The sequence below is a fragment of the Salmo salar genome, chromosome 18 (assembly GCF_965601325.2).
Source record: "Salmo salar chromosome 18, fSalSal1, whole genome shotgun sequence".
NCBI lineage: Eukaryota > Metazoa > Chordata > Actinopteri > Salmoniformes > Salmonidae > Salmo > Salmo salar.
This window is the reverse complement of record NC_138308.1, coordinates 100,712,782-100,733,241: the sequence shown is the minus strand read 5'-3', so window position 1 is coordinate 100,733,241 and position 20,460 is coordinate 100,712,782. Positions and strand designations below refer to the sequence as shown.

At 45.9% G+C, this 20,460-nt stretch overlaps 1 protein-coding gene across 1 annotated transcript in view; it reads right to left on the bottom strand.

Annotated features, from left to right (window-relative positions):
- LOC145861820 (butyrophilin subfamily 1 member A1) overlaps nt 1-20,460 on the bottom strand; it is a 315,627-nt gene that overhangs the window by 33,585 nt on the left and 261,582 nt on the right. The gene's annotated exons all lie outside the window — the stretch shown is intronic.

Sequence of the window (20,460 nt, the reverse complement as noted above, 5' to 3'; positions counted from 1 at the left end):
GATTGAGAAGGCTGAGAAGTGCCTGATCTTCCAGCAGTCAGTCTCCTTCTAGGTACCGCATTTCCACTGTGGGGGTGGAGATGGAGAGTGACCGCATTGTAGCCGTGTGTAATTGGCCAACTCCCACCACGGTAAAGGAGGTGCAGCGGTTTTCTTGGGTTTGCCTATTACTACCGGAGGTTTATCCGGGGTTTTGGTCAGGTAGTGGCTCCCATTACCTCATTGCTGAAGGGGGGCCCGGTACGTTTGCAGTGGTCGGCTGAGGCAGACAGGGCTTTTGGTCACCTGAGGGCTCTGTTTACCTCGGCTCCCGTGCTATCCCATCCAGATCCCTCTTTGGCGTTCATAGTGGAGGTGGACGCGTCCGAGGCTGGGATAGGAGCCGTGCTCTCTCAGCGCTCGGGTACGCCACCAAAGCTCCGCCCCTGTGCCTTTTTCTCGAAGAAGCTCAGCCCGGCGGAGCGAAACTATGACGTGAGGGACCGGAAGCTGTTGGCTGTCGTCCAGGCTTTGAAGGCGTGGAGGCATTGGCTTGAGTGGGCTAAACACCCTTTTCTCATCTGGACTGACCACCGTAATCTGGAGTACATCTGGGCAGCGAGGAGACTGAACCCCCGCCAGGCAAGGTGGGCCCTATTCTTTACCCGTTTTGTTTTCACCCTGTCCTACAGACCAGGTTGCCAGAACGCTAAGGCAGACGCACTGTCCCGGATGTATGACACGGAGGAGCGGTCCATGAATCACACTCCCATACTCCTGGCCTCTTGCCTGGTGGCACCGGTAGTGTGGGAGCTGGACGCGGACATCGAGCGGGCATTACGTGCAGAGCCCACTCCCCTCCAGTGTCCAGCTGGGCGTCTGTATGTTCTGTCTGCTGTCCACGACCGTTTGATCTATTGGGCCCACACGTCACCCTCCTCTGGTCATCCAGGCAGCGGTCGGACGGTGTGCTGTCTTAGTGGGAAGTACTGGTGGTCTACCTTGGCTAAGGACGTGAGGGTTTATGTTTCCTCCTGCTTGGTGTGCGCCCAGTGTAAGGCTCCTAGGCACCTGCCCAGAGGTAAGCTACACCTCTTACCCATTCCACCTCTCGGTGGATTTCCCTTACCAATCTTCCTCCCTCTCAGGGTAACACCACGATCCTGGTCGTTGTGGATCGGTTCTCTAAGTCCTGCCGTCTCCTCCCGCTGCCCGGTCTCCCTACGGCCCTACAGACTGCGGAGGTCTTGTTTACACAAGTCTTCCGGCACTACGGGGTGCCTGAGGACATAGTGTCTGATCGGGGTCCCCAGTTCACTTCGAGGGTCTGGAAGGCGTTCATGGAACGTCTGGGGGTCTCGATCAGCCTGACCTTGGGTTTTCACCCTGAGAGAAACGGGCAGGTGGAGAGAGTTAACCAGGATGTGGGTAGGTTTCTGAGGTCTTATTGCCAGGACCGGCCTGGGGGAGTGAAAGGCGTTCGTGCCCTGGGCAGAGATGGCCCAGAACTCGCTCTGCCACTCCTCCACTAGCCTCTCCCCCTTCCAGTGCGTACTGGGGTATCAGCCGGTCCTGCGGTGGACGAATGGTATAAGCGCTCGGAGGAGACCTGGGACACCGCCCATGTTCACCTTCAGCGCACCGTGCTGCACCAGAAAGCCAGCGCAGACCATCACGGTCACCAATTGTTAGGTTGCGTCAATTCGAATCTGGTATTAGAACAAAATAGTCAGCACAGAGTAACTTCTGATTTCTTTCTACTTTAATTAATGCAATGATATATAAATGGTAAATATGAAGTTCGTATATTCGGGCTCACTGAAACACCATGCAGGGCAGACAGAGAACTAAGTGTCACATCCAAAGTTCTTCTTTAATACTCTGACAGAGATAGTTCCTGCTTCAGAGCCGGCCTGTCAGTGTAGAGGCTGTGTGGTTTAGACTTACTCAGCCTATCGTAGGCGCACAGGCTGGTCCCAGCCTCCTGGTGCACCAGTGTTGCCAAGCATAGTTGTCTTCTAGCTTATCTTCGTGAGAGTCAGACGGCCCCGGTGTTAGAAAACTAGAAAACTGCCCCTCCTGCAGTTCCACGGTTTGTGGGTCATTTAAAGTCCTGAGGAGACTGAACGAGGTGAGTTACAGGTTACAGCTTCCCCCTGATGGTGGCTGGTCCACTCCAGGAGTCTGCGGTGTGGGAGGTTCCTCCGCCCCCTCTGGACATCGAGGGGGCCCCGGCATACTCCGTTCGCTCCATACTGGATTCGAGGCGTCGGGCGAGGGGCCTTCAGTACCTCGTGGACTGGGAAGGGTACGGTCCAGAGGAGAGATGCTGGGTTCCGGTGGAGGACGTGTTGGACCCTTCAATGCTGAGCGAGTTCCACCATCTCCGTCTGGATCGCCCTGCGCCTCGTCCTGCTGGAGCCGCGCGTCAAGAGGGGGTACTGTCACGACTTCCGCCGAAGTCGGTTCCTCTCCTTGTTCGGGTGGCGTTCGGCGGTCGACGTCACCGGTCTTCTAGCCATCGCCGCTCCACCTTTCATTTTCCATTTGTTTTGTCTTGTTTTCCTGCACACCTGGTTTTCATCTCCTACTAATTACTATGTGTATTTAGCCTTCTGTTCCCTCCATGTCTGTGTGGGGTATTGTTTATTGTCAGGTTGGCAGCTTCCAGCTGGTTTGTGCCGGTTTTTGTTGATTACCCATACTTTGTGGCAGCCGGTACTTTGTATTTTGTTTGTGGTACTTTGTGCTGCCTCACTTGTTCTTTGGGCATTTGTTTTTTGTGACGCGATTGCGTTCTGTTCGTTATGATTGCCTAAGTATAGTGCTTTGTCCACTCATCTCTGCTCTCCTGACTTCCATGCACCAGCTTCACCCACCGTTGACAGAGAGAGACAGAGAGAGACAGAGAGAGAGAGAGAGAGAGAGAGAGACAGATAGAGAGACAGAAAGAGACAGATAATGCATGCAGAGCAGAGTTAGGCTGATACCGTCTAATTTTCCAAATCTAGAAAAGAGCCGTTAAATTCTACAACCACCTAAAAGGAAGAGATTCCCAAACCTTTCATAACAAAACCATCACCTACAGAGAGATGAACCTGGAGAAGAGTCCCCTGAGCAAGCTGGTCTCGGGGCTCTGTTCACAAACACAAACAGACCCCACAGAGCCCCAGGACAGCAACACAATTACACCCAACCAAATCATGAGAAAACAAAAAGATAATTACTTGACACATTGGAAAGAATTTACAAAAAAACTGAGCAAACTAGAATGCTATTTGGCACTTAACAGAGAGTACACAGTGGCAGAATACCTGACCACTGTGACTGACCCAAACTTAAGGAAAGCTTTGACTATGTACAGACTCAGTGAGCATAGCCTTGCTATTGACAAAGGCCACCGAAGGCAGACCTGGCTCTCAAGAGAAGACAGGCTATGTGCACACTGCCCACAAAATGAGGTGGAAACTGAGCTGCACTTCCTATCCTCCTGCCAAATGTATGACCATATTAGCCTCTTACGGGTACTTCGGGCTAGGGGGCAGTATTGAACATTTCGAAAAAAATATGTGCCCATTTTAAACGGCGTCCTACACAAACTCAGAAGCTAGGATATGCATATTATTATTAGATTTGGATAAAAAAAACTCTAAAGTTTCTAAAACTGTTTGAATGGTGTCTGTAAGTATAACAGAACTCATATGGCAGTCAAAACCCTGAGCGAAATTCAAAGAGGAAATGAAAATCTGATGTGTGAAATGACTTTCAAAGCTTGGCCATAGAAACACACAGTGGGTTAGGATTCATTTCGCACTTCCTACGCCATCCACTAGATGTCAACAGTCTTTACGAAGTGGTTTGAGTCTTCTCCTGTGAAAACTGACCGAACGAGAAGCCTGGAAAGTTTGTCATAGGGGGAAGTCCATTTTGACTATGACGCGCCTGGCCATTGGTACACTCTCATTCCGAAACGTTTTGTAAGAGAATGCAATCGTCCGCCTTGAATATTATTGAAGTTCTGATTAAAAAAGGCCCTAAAGATGTATGCTATACAACGTTTGACATGTTTGAACGAACCTAAATAAATAAAAAATAATTTTCGTGAAGACAAGTCCCGCGCGCCACGGCCATTTTGAGTAGCCTATGGGATGCGCTAACAAGACGGAGCTATCTTCTTCTTCCATCGTCTCCATCCTGCGCCTTGTCCTCCGGGCCGTCCCCGAGGCCGATGTCGACGCACTGCTGGAGCCGCGCGTCAGGGGGGGGAGTACTGTCACGACTTCTACCGAAGTTGATGCCCCTCCTTGTTCGGGTGGTGCTCGGCGATCGACATCACCGGTCTTCTAGCCACCATTGATCAGTTTTTCATTTTCCATTGGTTTTGTCTGGTCCCCTTACACACCTGTTTCTTATCCCAGTAATTACATGTTGTATTATGACACTTTGGCGGAAGTCATGACAGGTTTAAAACATATATGGTTTAATATCTATATGGTTTAATATCTGTATAGTTTAATATCGAAAACAGTTAAATATCTGTATAATTTAATATCTGTATAGTTTAATATCTATATGGTTAAATATTTATATAGTTTAAAATCTATATAGTTTAATATCTATATGGTTTAATATCTATATGGTTTAATATCTATACAGTTTCATATATGTATGGTTGTGTATATATATATGTTGTTTATTGTATGTATACATTAATATCTATATGGTTTAATAACTATATTGTTTGATATCAGTATAGTTTAATATTTGTATGGTTTAATATCGAAATAGTTAAATATCTGTATAATTTAATATCTGTGTGGTATAATATCTGTATAGTTTAATATTTGTATACTTTTATATATATATAGATATAGATATAGATATATAGATTAATATCTGTATGGTTTAATATATGTTTTGTAGAATGTCTGTATACTTTAATATCATATGACCCTGCATCCCACTGTTGGCTTGCTTCTGAAGCTAAGTAGGGTTGTACCTGGTCAGTCCCTGGATGGGAGACCAGATGCTGCTGGAAGTGGTGTTGGAGGGCCAATAGGAGGCACTCTTTCCGCAGGTCAAAAAAAATATCCCAATCCCCCAGAGCAGTGATTGGGGACATTGCCCTCGGATGTTAAATGGGTGTCCTGACTATCTGAGGTCATTAGATTAGCATTAGCATTTATCGTAAGAGTGGGGGTGTTAACCCCGGTGTCCTGGCTAAATTCCTAAGCTGTCCCTCATACCATCGCGGTCACCTAATCATCCCCAGCTTACAATTGGCTCATTCATCCTCCTCCTCTCCCCTGTAACTATTCCCCAGGTCGTTGCTGTAAATGAGAATGTGTTCTCAGTCAACTTACCTGGTTAAATAAAAAAAAAGTAAAAAGTCTGAATAGTTCAATGGCTATATATAGTAGTTTAATGCATATATAGTTTAATAGCTATATAGTTTAATATCTATATGTTGTTTATTAGCTATGTAGTTTAATATCTATATGGTATATGGTTTAATATCTATATAGTTTAATATCTATATGGTTTAATATCTATATGGTTTAATATCTGTGTAGTTTAATATCTATATGGTTAAATATATGTACGGTTTAATATCTATATAGTTTAATATCAGTATTGTTTAATAACTGTATATTTTCATATCTTTATGTTTTAATTTCTGTATAGTTTCATATCTGTATGGTTTAATATCGATATAGTTAATATCTATATTATTTAATATCTGCAAATTTTTGTATATATATTTGGATTATAAATCAACACTGCAGAGCTCTCCCTGATTGTATTAATGTTGATGATATCTGGAAATGTGCATGTACACCCATTTACTGTTGCTAGGCCCCAATTCTGACTTGGTCTCTGATATCTGTGTCACTCGTAAAAGCCTGGGTTTTCTGCACATTAACATTAGAAGCTTATTAATTGAAAGTAATTTTTTTATCGGCCATGAAAAAAATTGAATAAAAAAAAAGCTTCAGCCCATTCAGTTCGACCGTGAGTTGATCCACCTCAAGAAATGCATTTGGCGAAAGGCTCGGCACACGCATACTCAGGCTGACTGGCTCTCGTTCAGGTAAATTATAAATATGTGCACTCAGCCTATCCTGAGGGAAACTGCAAAGGGAAACACAGACGCGAGCTGCCCAGTGACATGAGTCTATCAGACAAGCTAAATACCTTTTATGCTCACTTTGTGGCAAGCAACACTGAAGCATGCACGAGAGCACCAGCTGTTCTGGATGACTGTGTGATAATGCTCTCGTTAGCCGATGAGAGCAAGACCTTTAAACAGGTCAATAGCAACAAGGCCGCAGGGCCAGATGGATTACCAGGACGTGTACTAATCGAAGCATGCGCGGACCAACTGGCAAGTGTCTTCACTGATATTTTCAAAAAGACCGAGTCTGTAATACTTGCAGTTGAAGTCGGAAGTTTACATACACCTTAGCCAAATACATTTAAATTCAGTTTTCACAATTCCTGACATTTAATCAGATTAAAAATTCCCTGTCTTAGGTCAGTTAGGATCACTACTTTATTTTAAGAATGTAAAATGTCAGAATAATAGTAGAGAGAATAATTTATTTCAGCTTTAATTTCTGTTATTACATTCCCAGTGGGTCAGAAGTTTACATACACTCAATTAGTATTTGGTAGCATTGCCTTTAAATTGTATAACTTTGTTCAATGTTTCGGCTAGCCTTCCACAAGCTTAAGTTGGGTAAATTTTGGCCCATTCCTCCTGACAGAGCTGGTGTAACTGAGTCAGGTTTGTAGGCCTCCTTGCTCGCACACGCTTTTTCAGTTCTGCCCACCATTCCCTCCTGCAGCAAAGCACCCCCACAACATGATGCTGCCACCCCCGTGCTTCACGATTGGGATGGTGTCTTCAGCTTGCAAACCTCCCCCTTTTTCCTCCAAACATAACGATGGTCATTATGGCCAAACAGTTCTATTTTTGTTTCATCAGACCAGAGGACATTTCTCCAAAAAGTACGATCTTTGTCCCCATGTGCAGTTGCAAACCGTAGTCTGGCTTTTTTTATGGTGGTTATTGTTTTGGAGCAGTGGCTTTCTTCCTTGCTTTCAGGTTATGGAAACATTTTGTAACGTCCGTCGCTCAAATGAGACCAAGGTGCAGTGGAGGATGTGTTCATCTTACAAGATTTTAATAACCGAATGAACACTATACCAAAATAACCAAAAAAACGACCAGTAACAGTTCTGTCAGGAACAAACTAAACAGAAAACACTAAATTGTCAGAGAGGGCGCTTCCTGTATGGAATCTTCTCCAGGTTTTGGCCTGCCATATGGGTTCTGTTATACTCACAGATACCATTCAAACAGTTTTAGAAACTTTAGAGTCTTTTCTATCCGCTGCACTTTGGTTCACTCCTTTACAACCATGACAAGTAGCGATCAGATGAAGCAACATCAACAATAGAGGATATGTCAATAGAAAGTGGCTGTGGTTATGGGTGGGCCCAGTAGAAAGCCCCTTGGTAATAACCAGGTCCAGAGTATGGCTGTGGTTATGGGTGGGCCCAGGAGAAAGCCCCTTGGTAATAACCAGGTCCAGAGTATGGCTGTGGTTATGGGTGGGCCCAGTAGAAAGCCCCTTGGTAATAACCAGGTCCAGAGTATGGCTGTGGTTATGGGTGGGCCCAGTAGAAAGCCCCTTGGTAATAACCAGGTCCAGAGTATGGCTGTGGTTATGGGTGGGCCCAGTAGAAAGCCCCTTGGTAATAACCAGGTTAAGAGTATGGCTGTGGTTATGGGTGGGCCCAGTAGAAAGCCCCTTGGTAATAACCAGGTCCAGAGTATGGCTGTGGTTATGGGTGGGTCCAGTAGAAAGCCCCTTGCTAATAACCAGGTCCAGAGTATGGCTGTGGTTATGGGTGGGCCCAGTAGAAAGCCCCTTGGTAATAACCAGGTCCAGAGTATGGCTGTGGTTATGGGTGGGTCCAGTAGAAAGCCCCTTGGTAATAACCAGGTCCAGAGTATGGCTGTGGTTAAAGTCCATAGAGCGCAAAATATTTATAAATGCTATGGCCTTGGAGTCAGTCTCTGTCAACATGAATATCAAAATTACCCAACACAATGATTTTATCATAGTTTTCAAGGACAACAGACAATAGTTCAGATAAATTAGTAACGCGGGGTTATGATACAACAGAATAACATGATGCTCTGGTCTGGTGGCTGACATTTAAACAGAATAGCATGATGCTCTGGTCTGGTGGCTGACATTTAAACAGTATAACATGATGCTCTGGTCTGGTGGCTGACATTTAAACAGTATAACATGATGCTCTGGTCTGGTGGCTGACATTTAAACAGTATAACATGATGCTCTGGTCTGGTGGCTGACATTTAAACAGTATAACATGATGCTCTGGTCTGGTGGCTGACATTTAAACAGTATAACATGATGCTCTGGTCTGGTGGCTGACATTTAAACAGTATAGCATGATGCTCAAAAGACCCAAAGTCATCAAGCCAAATGTCCTTACAACTGACAGCATTAGTAAAAATAGAGGCTGTTTCCCCCCCACACACCACACGGATATACATAGAGACTTATCAGAGCAGTAGATCTGTGTCTGTTTGAGGTTAGAGCTGTATGTGAACAACATCACCCATTGTTAAACACCTCTGTCCCTCTGTCACACATCTTACATGTATTTTTATATGTTTTTGTCATTTAGCGACTTACAGTAGTGAGTCATTTAGCAGACGCTCTTGTCCAGAGCGACTTACAGAAGTGAGCGGATACATTTTTGTACTTTTCTAAGCACCAGTCTCTACCAACTTAGCCACACAGGACACACATGCAGAGAAACAAACACACACACACACACACACACACACACACACACACACACACACACACACACACACACACACACACACACACACACACACACAAACGCACAAACATGCAAACACACAGAGACCCACACACACACACACACAAACAGGCCCAGCCATGTACCTCCCTCTTCTTCCCTTTACTAACTGTTGCAGCAGGTCTATTTTAGTCTGAATGGGAACGTACAGTTGAAGTCGGAAGTTTACATACACTTAGGTTGGAGTCATTAAAACTCGTTTTTCAACCACGCCACACATTTCTTGTTAACAAACTATAGTTTTGGCAAGTCCGTTAGGACATCTACTTTGTGCATGACACAAGTAATTTTTCCAACAATTGTTTACAGACAGATTATTTCACTTATAATTAATTGTATCACAATTCCAGTGGGTCAGAAGTTTACATACACTATTGGAGGATTACCTGTGGATGTATTTCAAGGCCTACCTTCAAACCCAGTGCCTCCTTGCTTGACATCATGAGAAAATAAAAATAAATCAGCCAAGACCTCAGAAACAAAATTGAAGACCACAAGTCTAGTTCATCCTTGGGAGCAATTTCCAAATGCCTGAAGCTACCACGATCATCTCTACGAACTATAGTACGCAAGTATAAACCCAATGGGACCACGAAGCCATCATACCGCTCTGGATGGAGACACATTCTGTTTCCTAGAGATTAATGTACTTTGGTGCGAAAAGTGCAAATCAATCCCAGAACAACAGCAAAGGACCTTGTGAAGTTGCTGGAGGAAACAGGTACAAAAGTATCTATATCCACAGTAAAACGAGACCTATTGTAATGACCGTCGTCGCAATGAGACCAAGGTGCAGCGGAGGATGTGTCCATCATAAAGGATTTTAATAAACAAATGAACACTACAAACAAAACACGAAAAGAAACGACAGCCAAACAGTCCTGTCAGGATTAACACAAACGTAGACAGAAAATAATCACCCACAAACCCCAAAGGAAAAACAGGCTGATTATGTATGACTCTCAATCAGCAACAACGATCCTCAGCTGTTCCTGATTGAGAGCCACACACGGCCTAACCAAAGAAACAAACCAACAGAAAAATAAACATAGAACGCCCACCGATGTAACACCCTGGCCTAACCAAAATAGACAACAAAAAAACCCTCTCTATGGCCAGGGCGTTACAGTACCCTCCCCCAAAGGTGCGGACTCCGGCGCAAAACCTGACTCTAAAGGGGAGGGTCCGGGTGGGCCTTCCTATGGCGGCGGCTCTGGTGCGGGACGTGGACCACGCTCCACCCTCTGCTTGGCCCACTTAGGTGGCGCCCCTGGCTGCGCCAGAGGACTGGCGGGCGACCCTGGCTTCGCCCGGATGGTGGGCGACCCAGGCCTCGCCCGGCCGGCGGGCGGCTCTGGCAGCTCCAGGCTGGCGGGCGACTCTGGCTGCGCCCGGCTGGCGGGCGACTCTGGCTGCGTCCGGCTGGCGGGCTACTCTGGCTGCGCCCGGCTGGGGGGCGACTCTGGCTGCGCCCGGCTGGCGGGCGACTCTGGCTGCGCCCGGCTGGCGGGCGGCTCTGGCGGCTCCGGACAGGCGGGCGGCTCTGGCGGCTCCGGACAGGCGGGCGGCTCTGGCGGCTCCGGACTGGCGGGCGGCTCTGGCGGCTCCGGACTGGCGGGCGTCTCTGGCGGCTCTGGCGGCTCCGGACAGGCGGGCGGCTCTGGTGGCTCCGGACTGGCGGGCGGCTCTAGCGGCTCCGGACTAGGATTCACCAGGCTGGGGAGACATGCAGGAGGCCTGGCTCTGGGCACAGGACTCACCAGGCTGGGGAGACCCACAGGAGGCCTGGTCCTGGGAGGAGGCACAGGATAGACCAGGCTGGAGAGACCCCCTGAAGGCCTGGTCCTGGGAGGAGGCACAGGATAGACCAAGCTGGAGAGACTCACTGGAGGCCTGGTCCTGTGAGGAGGAACAGGATAAACCGGGCTGTGGGGGAGCACTGGAGTTCTGGTGCGTAGGCTTGCCACCCATACTCCAGGCTGAATGCCCACTCTTGGCCGGCACGGGCGGAGTGCAGGCATAGGGCGAACTGAGCCCTCCCAGCGCCCCGGAGACACAGTGCGCAGAGCCGGCGCAGGATAACCTGGACCGAAACGGCGCACTGGAGACCAGACGCACTGAGCTGGCACAATCCGCCCTGGCTCGATACCCACACTCGCATGGCACTTGCGGGGGCTGGCCTATAGCGCACCGGGCTATGAGTGCGCACTGGAGACACCGTGTGCCTCCTAGCATAACACGGTGCCTGACCAGTACCACGCTGCTTCCGGTAAGCAGGTGGAGTTTGCTCAGGTCTCCAACCTGACTCTGCCACACTCCCCGTGTGCCCCCCCCCCCCTATTTTTTTTGGGGGGGTGCCTCTCGTGAATGTTGCGCTCCCTTGCCTCATACCAGCGCCTCTCAGCTTTCGCTGCCTCGATCTCCCACTGCGTGCGGCGATACTCCCCAGCTTGAGCCCATGGTCCTTTTCCGTCCAGTAATTCCTCCCAATTCCAGGGATCCTGAATGCTCTTCTCCTGGTGCTGCTCCTTCCTCCGCTGCTTGGTCCTTCTGTAACGACCGTCGTCACAATGAGACCAAGGTGCAGCGGAGGATGTGTTCATCATAAAGGATTTTAACCTCTATGGGCTAGGTGGGACGCAAGCGTCCCACCCGTGGTGCACTCCATCAACAGCAGGTGCATTTCAAGAGCGGCAAATTTGAATCCAAATAAATGTCAAAATTCAAATTTTTCAAACATACAACTATTTTACACCCTTTGAAAGATAAACATCTCCTTAATCTAACCACGTTTTACGATTTCAAAAAGGTTTTACGGCGAAAGCATAAATTTAGAGTATGTTAGGACAGTACATTTACAAGAGTTGTGTGTAATGTTGTGCCAATTCAAAGACAGGCGTCACTAAAACCATAAAATCAGCTAAAATGATGCACTAACCTTTTACAATCTCCAACAGATGACACTCCTAGGACATTGTGTTAGACAATGCATGCATTTTTAGTTCTATCAAGTTCATATTTATATCCAAAAACAGCGTTTTACTGTGGCGTTGATGTTCAGGAAATCGTTTCCCTCCAATAACCGGCATTCAAGTCAGCACCACAAATTAAATAATTAAAATTAGAAAACATTGGTAAAATATTATATTGTCATTTAAAGAATTATAGATTTACATCTCTTGAACGCAATCAACTTGCCAGATTTAAAAATAACCTTACTGGGAAATCACACTTTGCAATAATCTGAGCACTGCGCCCAGAAAAATACGCGTTGCGATACAGACTAGCCGCCATGTTGGGGAGATCTAAAATCGAAAATACTATGTAAATAATCCATTACCTTTGATTCTCTTCATCAGATGTCACTTCCAGGTATCACAGGTCCATAACGAATGTAGTTTTGTTCAAAAAAGCTCATCATTTATGTCCAAAAATCTCCGTCTTGTTAGCACATGATCTAAGCCCGCCGGACTTCACTTCATGAACGAGGGGAAAAAATATATTTACGTTCGTTCAAACATGTCAAACGTTGTATAGCATAAATCATTAGGGCCTTTTTTAACCAGAACATGAATAATATTCAAGGTGGACAAATGCATTCTCTTTTATAACGTATTGGAACGAGGGTACCCAACATGAACTCGCGCGCCAGGTGTCTAATGGGACATCATCGTTCCATGGCTCTTGTTCGGTCAGATCTCCCTCCAGAAGACTCAAAACACTTTGCAAAGGCTGGTGACATCTAGTGGAAGCAATACGAAGTGCCAAAATATTCCTCAGCCCCTGTGTTTTTCAATGGCATAGGTTTAAAGGTAATACAACACATCAGATATCCACTTCCTGTCAGAATCTGTCTCAGGGTTTTGCCTGCCAAATGAGTTCTGTTATACTCACAGACACCATTCAAACAGTTTTAGAAACTTTAGGGTGTTTTCTATCCATATATAATAAGTATATGCATATTCTAGTTACTGGGTAGGATTAGTAACCAGATTAAATCGGGTACATTTTTTTATCCAGCCGTGCAAATACTGCCCCCTAGCCCTAACAGGTTAATAAACGAATGAACACTACAAACAAAACACGAAAAGAAACGACAGCCAAACAGTCCTGTCAGGATTAACACAAACCTAGACAGAAAATAATCACCCACAAACCCCAAAGGAAAAACAGGCTGCCTATGTATGACTCTCAATCAGCAACAACGATCTACAGCTGTTCCTGATTGAAAGCCACACACTGCCGAACCAAAGTAATAACCCCAACATAGAAAAAGAAACACAGAACGCCCTCCCACTCTGGCCTAACCAAAATAGAGAACAAAAACCCTCTGTATGGCCAGGGCGTTACACATTTTGGTTTTTTGGAAACATATTTAACTTTTTTTGTTGGCCCAAAACTACCTCCCTACCTCCATTCATTTGTATGGGTTACCTTCAGATGAAGGTTTAATGTCTATATATATCTCCATACTTCCATTAATTTGTATGGGTTAACTTCAGAATTTTCCCTTGACACTTGTGGAGAAAAAAACTTTCCACCACAGATGCGGAAGACATTGGTGGATGTGGATTGAAAAACAGATCTCTCTTAAACTGGAGGATTTGGTTGGGGATTTTTGTATTATGTTAGTTAGATTGACACATACATGCGTCAATAGACTCTTAATAAGGACATTATTATCTGTGTTAGTATCTGTTGTACAGCCCTGTGTTTACATCATGTTTACATCATGTACCATAGTGATAGTTCTCTCTGTGTGTTTCAGTGTTTCCATCATGTACCATAGTGATAGTTCTCTCTGTGTGTTTCAGTGTTTACATCATGTACCACAGTGATAGTTCTCTCTGTGTGTTTCAGTGTTTACATCATGTACCATAGCGATAGTTCTCTCTGTGTGTTTCAGTGTTTACATCATGTACCATAGCGATAGTTCTCTCTGTGTGTTTCAGTGTTTACATCATGTACCACAGTGATAGTTCTCTCTGTGTGTTTCAGTGTTTACATCATGTACCATAGTGATAGTTCTCTCTGTGCGTTTCAGTGTTTACATCATGTACCATAGTGATAGTTCTCTCTGTGTGTTTCAGTGTTTACATCATGTACCATAGTGATAGTTCTCTCTGTGTGTTTCAGTGTTTACATCATGTACCATAGTGATAGTTCAAGGTGGAGGTGAGTACATTTCTCTATATTCATCACCTGTTCTATAATAGTAACATTTATCTATATTCATCACCTGTTCTATAATAGTAACATTTCTCTATATTCATCACCTGTTCTATAATAGTAACATTTCTCTATATTCATCACCTGTTCTATAATAGTAACATTTCTCTATATTCATCACCTGTTCTATAATAGTAACATTTATCTATATTCATCACCTGCTCTATAATAGTAACATTTATCTATATTCATCAGCTGTTCTATAATAGTAACATCTCTCTATATTCATCATTTCTTCCTGGTCTCTTTATTGGTTTTGACTTGATGTCAATCTGCAGTCCTTATTCAAATCTCTTAGAAAATAAGGTTGTATGAGCATATCAAATCAAATCAAATGTATTTATAAAGCCCATCTTACATCAGCTGATATATCAATGTGCAGTACAGAAACCCAGCCGAAAACCCCAAACAGCAAGCAATGCAGGTGTAGAAGCACAGTGGCAAGAAAAAAAATCCTTAGTGTGGGCATTCTATGGTTTATATTTCTTTGTGTTGAGCCGAGTATGGTTCCTAATCAGAGGCAGCTGTCTATCGTTGTCTCTGATTGGGAACCATACTTAGGCAGCCCTTTTTTCCACCTTCAGTTGTGGATCTTGTTTTTGTGTAGAAGAACGTTGCGTTTCGTTTTCGTCTGTATTTATTAAATGGAACTCTAAGTACATCTTACTCCTTTTGACGATCCTGACAAATGATCATCATCTTTTCCTCAAAGAAGTTCATGAATTTATTATTGCTGAAGTGAAAGCCATCCTCTCTTGGGGAATGCTGCTTTTTAGTTAGCATTGCGACAGTATCAAAAAGAAATTTAGGATTGTTCTTATTTTCCTCAATTAAGTTCGAAAAATAGGATGATCGAGCAGCAGTGAGGGCTCTTCGATACTGCACGGTACTGTCTTTCCAAGCTAGTCGGAAGACTTCCAGTTTGGTGTGGCACCATTTCCGTTCCAATTTTCTGGAAGCTTGCTTCAGAGCTCGTGTATTTTCTGTATACCAGGGAGCTAGATTCTTATGACAAATGTTTTTAGTTTTTAGGGGTGCAACTGCATCTAGGGTATTGCACAAGGTTAAATTGAGTTCCTTAGTTAGGTGGTTAACTGATTGTTGTCCTCTGACGTCCTTGAGTAGGCAGAGGGAGTCTGGAAGGGCATCAAGGAATCTTTGGTTTGTCGGAGAATTTACAGCACGACTTTTGATGCTCCTTGGTTGGGGTCTGAGCAGGTTATTTGTTGCGATTGCAAATGTAATAAAATGGTGGTCCGATAGTCCAGGATTACGAGGAAAAACATTAAGATCTACAACATTTATTCCGTGGGACAAAACTAGCTCCAGAGTATGACTGTGGCAGTGAGTAGGTCCAGAGACATGCTGGACAAAACCCACTGAGTCGATGATTGCTCCGAAAGCTTTTTGGAGAGGGTCTGTGCTATGTGTAATAATATAGTGTGAGTGTGTGGGTAGAGACGAGTGTAGTGTGGGTAGAGTCCAGTGTGGCATGTGGGTAGAGTCCGGTGTGGCGTGTGGGTAGAGTCCGGTGTGGCGTGTGGGTAGAGTCCGGTGTGGCGTGTGGGTAGAGTCCGGTGTGGCGTGTGGGTAGAGTCCGGTGTGGCGTGTGGGTAGGATTCGGTGTGGCGTGTGGGTAGAGTCCGGTGTGGCGCGAGGGTAGAGTCCGGTGTGGCGTCTGTGAGCACGTGAGTCTGGTGCGGCGTCTGTGAGTGGGCACTATCCAGTTTAGTGTGTGGGTAGAGTCCAGTGTATTGTCTATGAGTGGGCATTATCCACTGTAGTGTGTGTGAGTAGTTAGTTTGTATGATTGTGTGAGTCCAGTGTAGTTTGTGGGTAGAGTCCAGTGTAGTTTGTGGGTAGAGTCCAGTGTAGTTTGTGGGTAGAGTCCGTGTATTGTGGGTAGAGTCCGTGTAGTGTGGGTGGAGTCCAGTGTAGCGTGTGGGTAGAGTGCGGCGTAGTGTGGGTGGAGCCTGTACTAGATAGTTAGTTGGCAAAAGGAGGTCAGTGTAAATAGTTTAGGTGATGGTGTTGGAATCGGGCTTGGCCATGCAGTCATGGGTGAACAAGGAGTACAGGAGGGGACTGAGCATGCACCCCTGAGGGGCCCCGGTGTTGAGGATCAGCGTGGCGGATGTGTTGTTGTCTATTCTTACCACCTGGGGGTGGCCCATCAGGAAGTCCAGGATACATTTGCAGAGGGAGGTGTTTAGTCCCAGGGTCCTTAGCTTAGTGATAAGGTTGGAGGGCACTATGGTGTTGAACGTTAAACTGTAGTCAATGAATAGCATTCTGTTCCTTTTGTCCAGATGGGAAAGGACAGTGTGGAGTGTAATAGAATTTGTGTAATCTGTGGATCTGTTGGGGCGGTATGCAAATTGGAGTGGGTTTCTGGGATGATGGTGTTGATGTGAGCCATGACCAGCATTTCATAGCATTTCATGGCTACAGATGTGAGTAGTCATTTAGACAGGTTACCTTGGTGTTTTGGGGTACAGGGACTATGGTGGTCTGCTTGAAACAGGTCGATATTACAGACTGGGTCACTAATTGGGGTGTGAATGTTGATCATCAACATGCGAGAGTACCTGGTTCTGCAGATAGGTGCTGGAGGAGGCCTGATACTCCTGGAAGTGTGTCCATTCAACAACATGTGGATGAGTTGGGGGTGGAGCTGACACCCTGGAGTGACAGGTACCTTCCTTCACTTGAGATTAACAATGACACTAATCAGAGACCACCTGACCTAGTTATTACACATGCCCCTGTTGGGTGGGTATGTTTTAATAGGTCACTCGCTCGGGATCTGTCTCAACTGCACCAGGACGCGTTTGTCAAAGTAGGACAGAGTAAGTGTGAGCAGACAACAGACCCATCTGTCTGGGACAGGTCTAAGGTTGTGGAATGTCTAATGTCTGTTGAATTGACTCTCGGTAATATCATCAATAATGGTATGAGAGCTCCTAATGGAACTTACCTTATCTGTGGATCCTATGTCTATTCCTGGTGACCAAACTTGTGCTGAATGCTGTACATACATTCCTGATCATTCTGAGGAAATAACTGACCTTATCCAAAAGATCAGGACTGAAGGCGTTAAATATCATGATTACGATCCAGATGATTTAGTCTTAGTCATGTGGTTGTCTTCCACATTCGGTACATGGGGAAGTTTTTTGGGGAGCATCATACTTCCAATAGTGGGAGTTCCAATAGTGTGAGTTCCAGTAGCGGGAGTTCCAATAGTGGGAGTTCCAATAGTGGGAGTTCCAGTAGTGGGAGTTCCAATAGTGGGAGTTCCAATAGTGGGAGTTCCAGTAGTGGGAGTTCCAATAGTGGGAGTTCCAATAGTGGGAGTTCCAATAGTGGGAGTTCCAATAGTGGGAGTTCCAATAGTGGGAGTTCCAATAGTGGGAGTTCCAGTAGTGGGAGTTCCAATAGTGGGAGTTCCAATAGTGGGAGTTCCAATAGTGGGAGTTCCAATAGTGGGAGTTCCAATAGTGGGAGTTCCAGTAGTGGGAGTTCCAATAGTGGGAGTTCCAATAGTGGGAGTTCCAATAGTGGGAGTTCCAGTAGTGGGAGTTCCAATAGTGGGAGTTCCAATAGTGGGAGTTCCAGTAGCGGGAGTTCCAGTAGCGGGAGTTCCAGTAGTGGGAGTTCCAATAGTGGGAGTTGTGGTTATTTCTCAGCCTCATCCAGGTTATCTAGTGTGCTATTGGCCGATGTTTGTCTGCCAAAATCTGACGGTTACGTGATAGGGGATATCATAAGATTCATCAACCAGGTCCTTTTGTAGATGGGTGTCAGTGGTGTTCACAAGAATGGGGATAATAAGGGTCTTCATCATCACAGCCTCATGATCAGCTGGTAACTGTCCTCGGTGCTGTAGTGAACCAGGCTCTCTCAGATGTGGTATCACACCTGTTATTAAGAACTCTTTTCTTTAACTCTGTGTGAAATCTATTTATTATTGCAACGGCAAGTAGAATATGCCCTTTGTGTTTTATAGAAATGTGTCTAATGTGAATGATTACTAGTAAAGGTTTTATTCTGTCTATTTTTCATGTTTTCTATTGTTTTCTAAAATACATTTTAAGTATATATTTTTAAATGGTCTACCCTACACTAACCCTACCTACCCCTACACTAACCCTACCTACCCTACACTAACCCTACCTACCCTACACTAACCCTACCTACCCTACACTAACCCTACCTACCCCTACACTAACCCTACCTACCCTACACTAACCCTACCTACCCTACACTAACCCTACCTAACCCTACACTAACCCTACCTACCCTACACTAACCCTACCTACCCCTACACTAACCCTACCTACCCCTACACTAACCCTACCTACCCTACACTAACCCTACCTACCCTACACTAACCCCCACCTACCCTACAATAACCCTACCTACCCATACACTAACCCAACCTACCCTACACTAACCCTACCTACCCTACACTAACCCTACCTACCCTACACTAACCCTACCTACCCTACACTAACCCTACCTACCCTACATTAACCCTACCTACCCTACACTAACCCTACCTACCCTACACTAACCCTACCTACCCTATACTAACCCTACCTAACCTACACTAACCCTACCTACCCTACACTAACCCTACATCCCCCTATACTAACCCTACCTACCCCTACACTATCCCTAACTAACCCTACACTAACCCTACCTACCCTACACTAACCCCCACCTACCCTACAATAACCCTACCTACCCATACACTAACCCTACCTACCCTACACTAACCCTACCTACCCTACATTAACCCTACCTACCCTACACTAACCCTACCTACCCTACACTAACCCTACCTACCCTACACTAACCCTACCTAACCTACACTAACCCTACCTACCCTACACTAACCCTACATCCCCCTATACTAACCCTACCTACCCCAACACTATCCCTACCAAACCCTACACTAACCCTACCTACCCCTACACTAACCCTACCTACCCCTACACTAACCCTACCTACCCCTACACTATCACTACCTACCCCTACACTATCCCTATCTACCCCTACACTAACCCTACCTACCCTATACTAACCCTAAATACCCCTACACTAACCTTACCTACCCCTACACTAACCCTACCTACCCTACACTAACCCTACCTACCCTACACCAACCCTACCCACCCCTACACTAACCCTACCTACCCCTACACTAACCCTACCTACCCTACTCTAACCCTACCTACCCTACCTACCCCACACTAACCCTACCTACCCTACACTAACCCTACCTACCCTACCTACCCTACACTAACCCTACCTACCCTACACTAACCCTACCTACCCTACACTATCCCTACCTACCCTACACTAACCCTACCTACCCTTTCACTAACCCTACCTACCCCTACACTAACCCTACCTACCCCTACACTAACGCTACCTACCCCTACACTAACCCTACCTACCTCTACACTAACCCTACCTACCCTACACTAACCCTAAATACCCCTACACTAACCCTACCTACCCCACACTAACCCTACATACCCCTACACTAACCTTACCTACCCTACACTAACCCTACCTACCATACACTAACCCTACCTACCCTACACTAACCCTGCCTACCCTACCTACCCTACACTAACCCTACCTACCCTACACTAACCCTATCTACCCTACACTAACTCTACCGACGCCTACAATAACTCTACCTACCCTACACTAACCCTACCAACCCTACACTAACCCTACCTACACTACACTAACCGTACCTACCCTACCTACCCTACACTAACCTACACTAACCCTACCTACCCTACACTACCCCTACCTACCCCTACACTAACCCTACCTACCCCTACACTAACACTACCTACCCCACACTAACCCTACCTACCCCAACCATCCCTACACTAACTCTACCTACCCCTACACTAACCCTACCTACCCTACACTAACCCTAACTAGCCCTACACTAACCCTACCTACCCCTACACTAACCCTACCTACCCCTACACTAACCCTACCTACCCCTACACTAACACTACCTATACTACACTAACCCTACCTACCCCTACACTAACCCTACCTACCCTACACTACCCCTACCTACCCCTACACTAACCCTACCTACCCCTACATTAACCATACCTACCTCTACACTAACCCTACCTACCCTACCTACCCCTACACTAACCCTACCTACCCTACACTAACCCTACCTACCCCTACACTAACCCTACCTACCCTACCTACCCCTACACTAACCCTACCTACCCTACCTACCCCTACACTAACCCTACCTACCCTACACTAACCCTA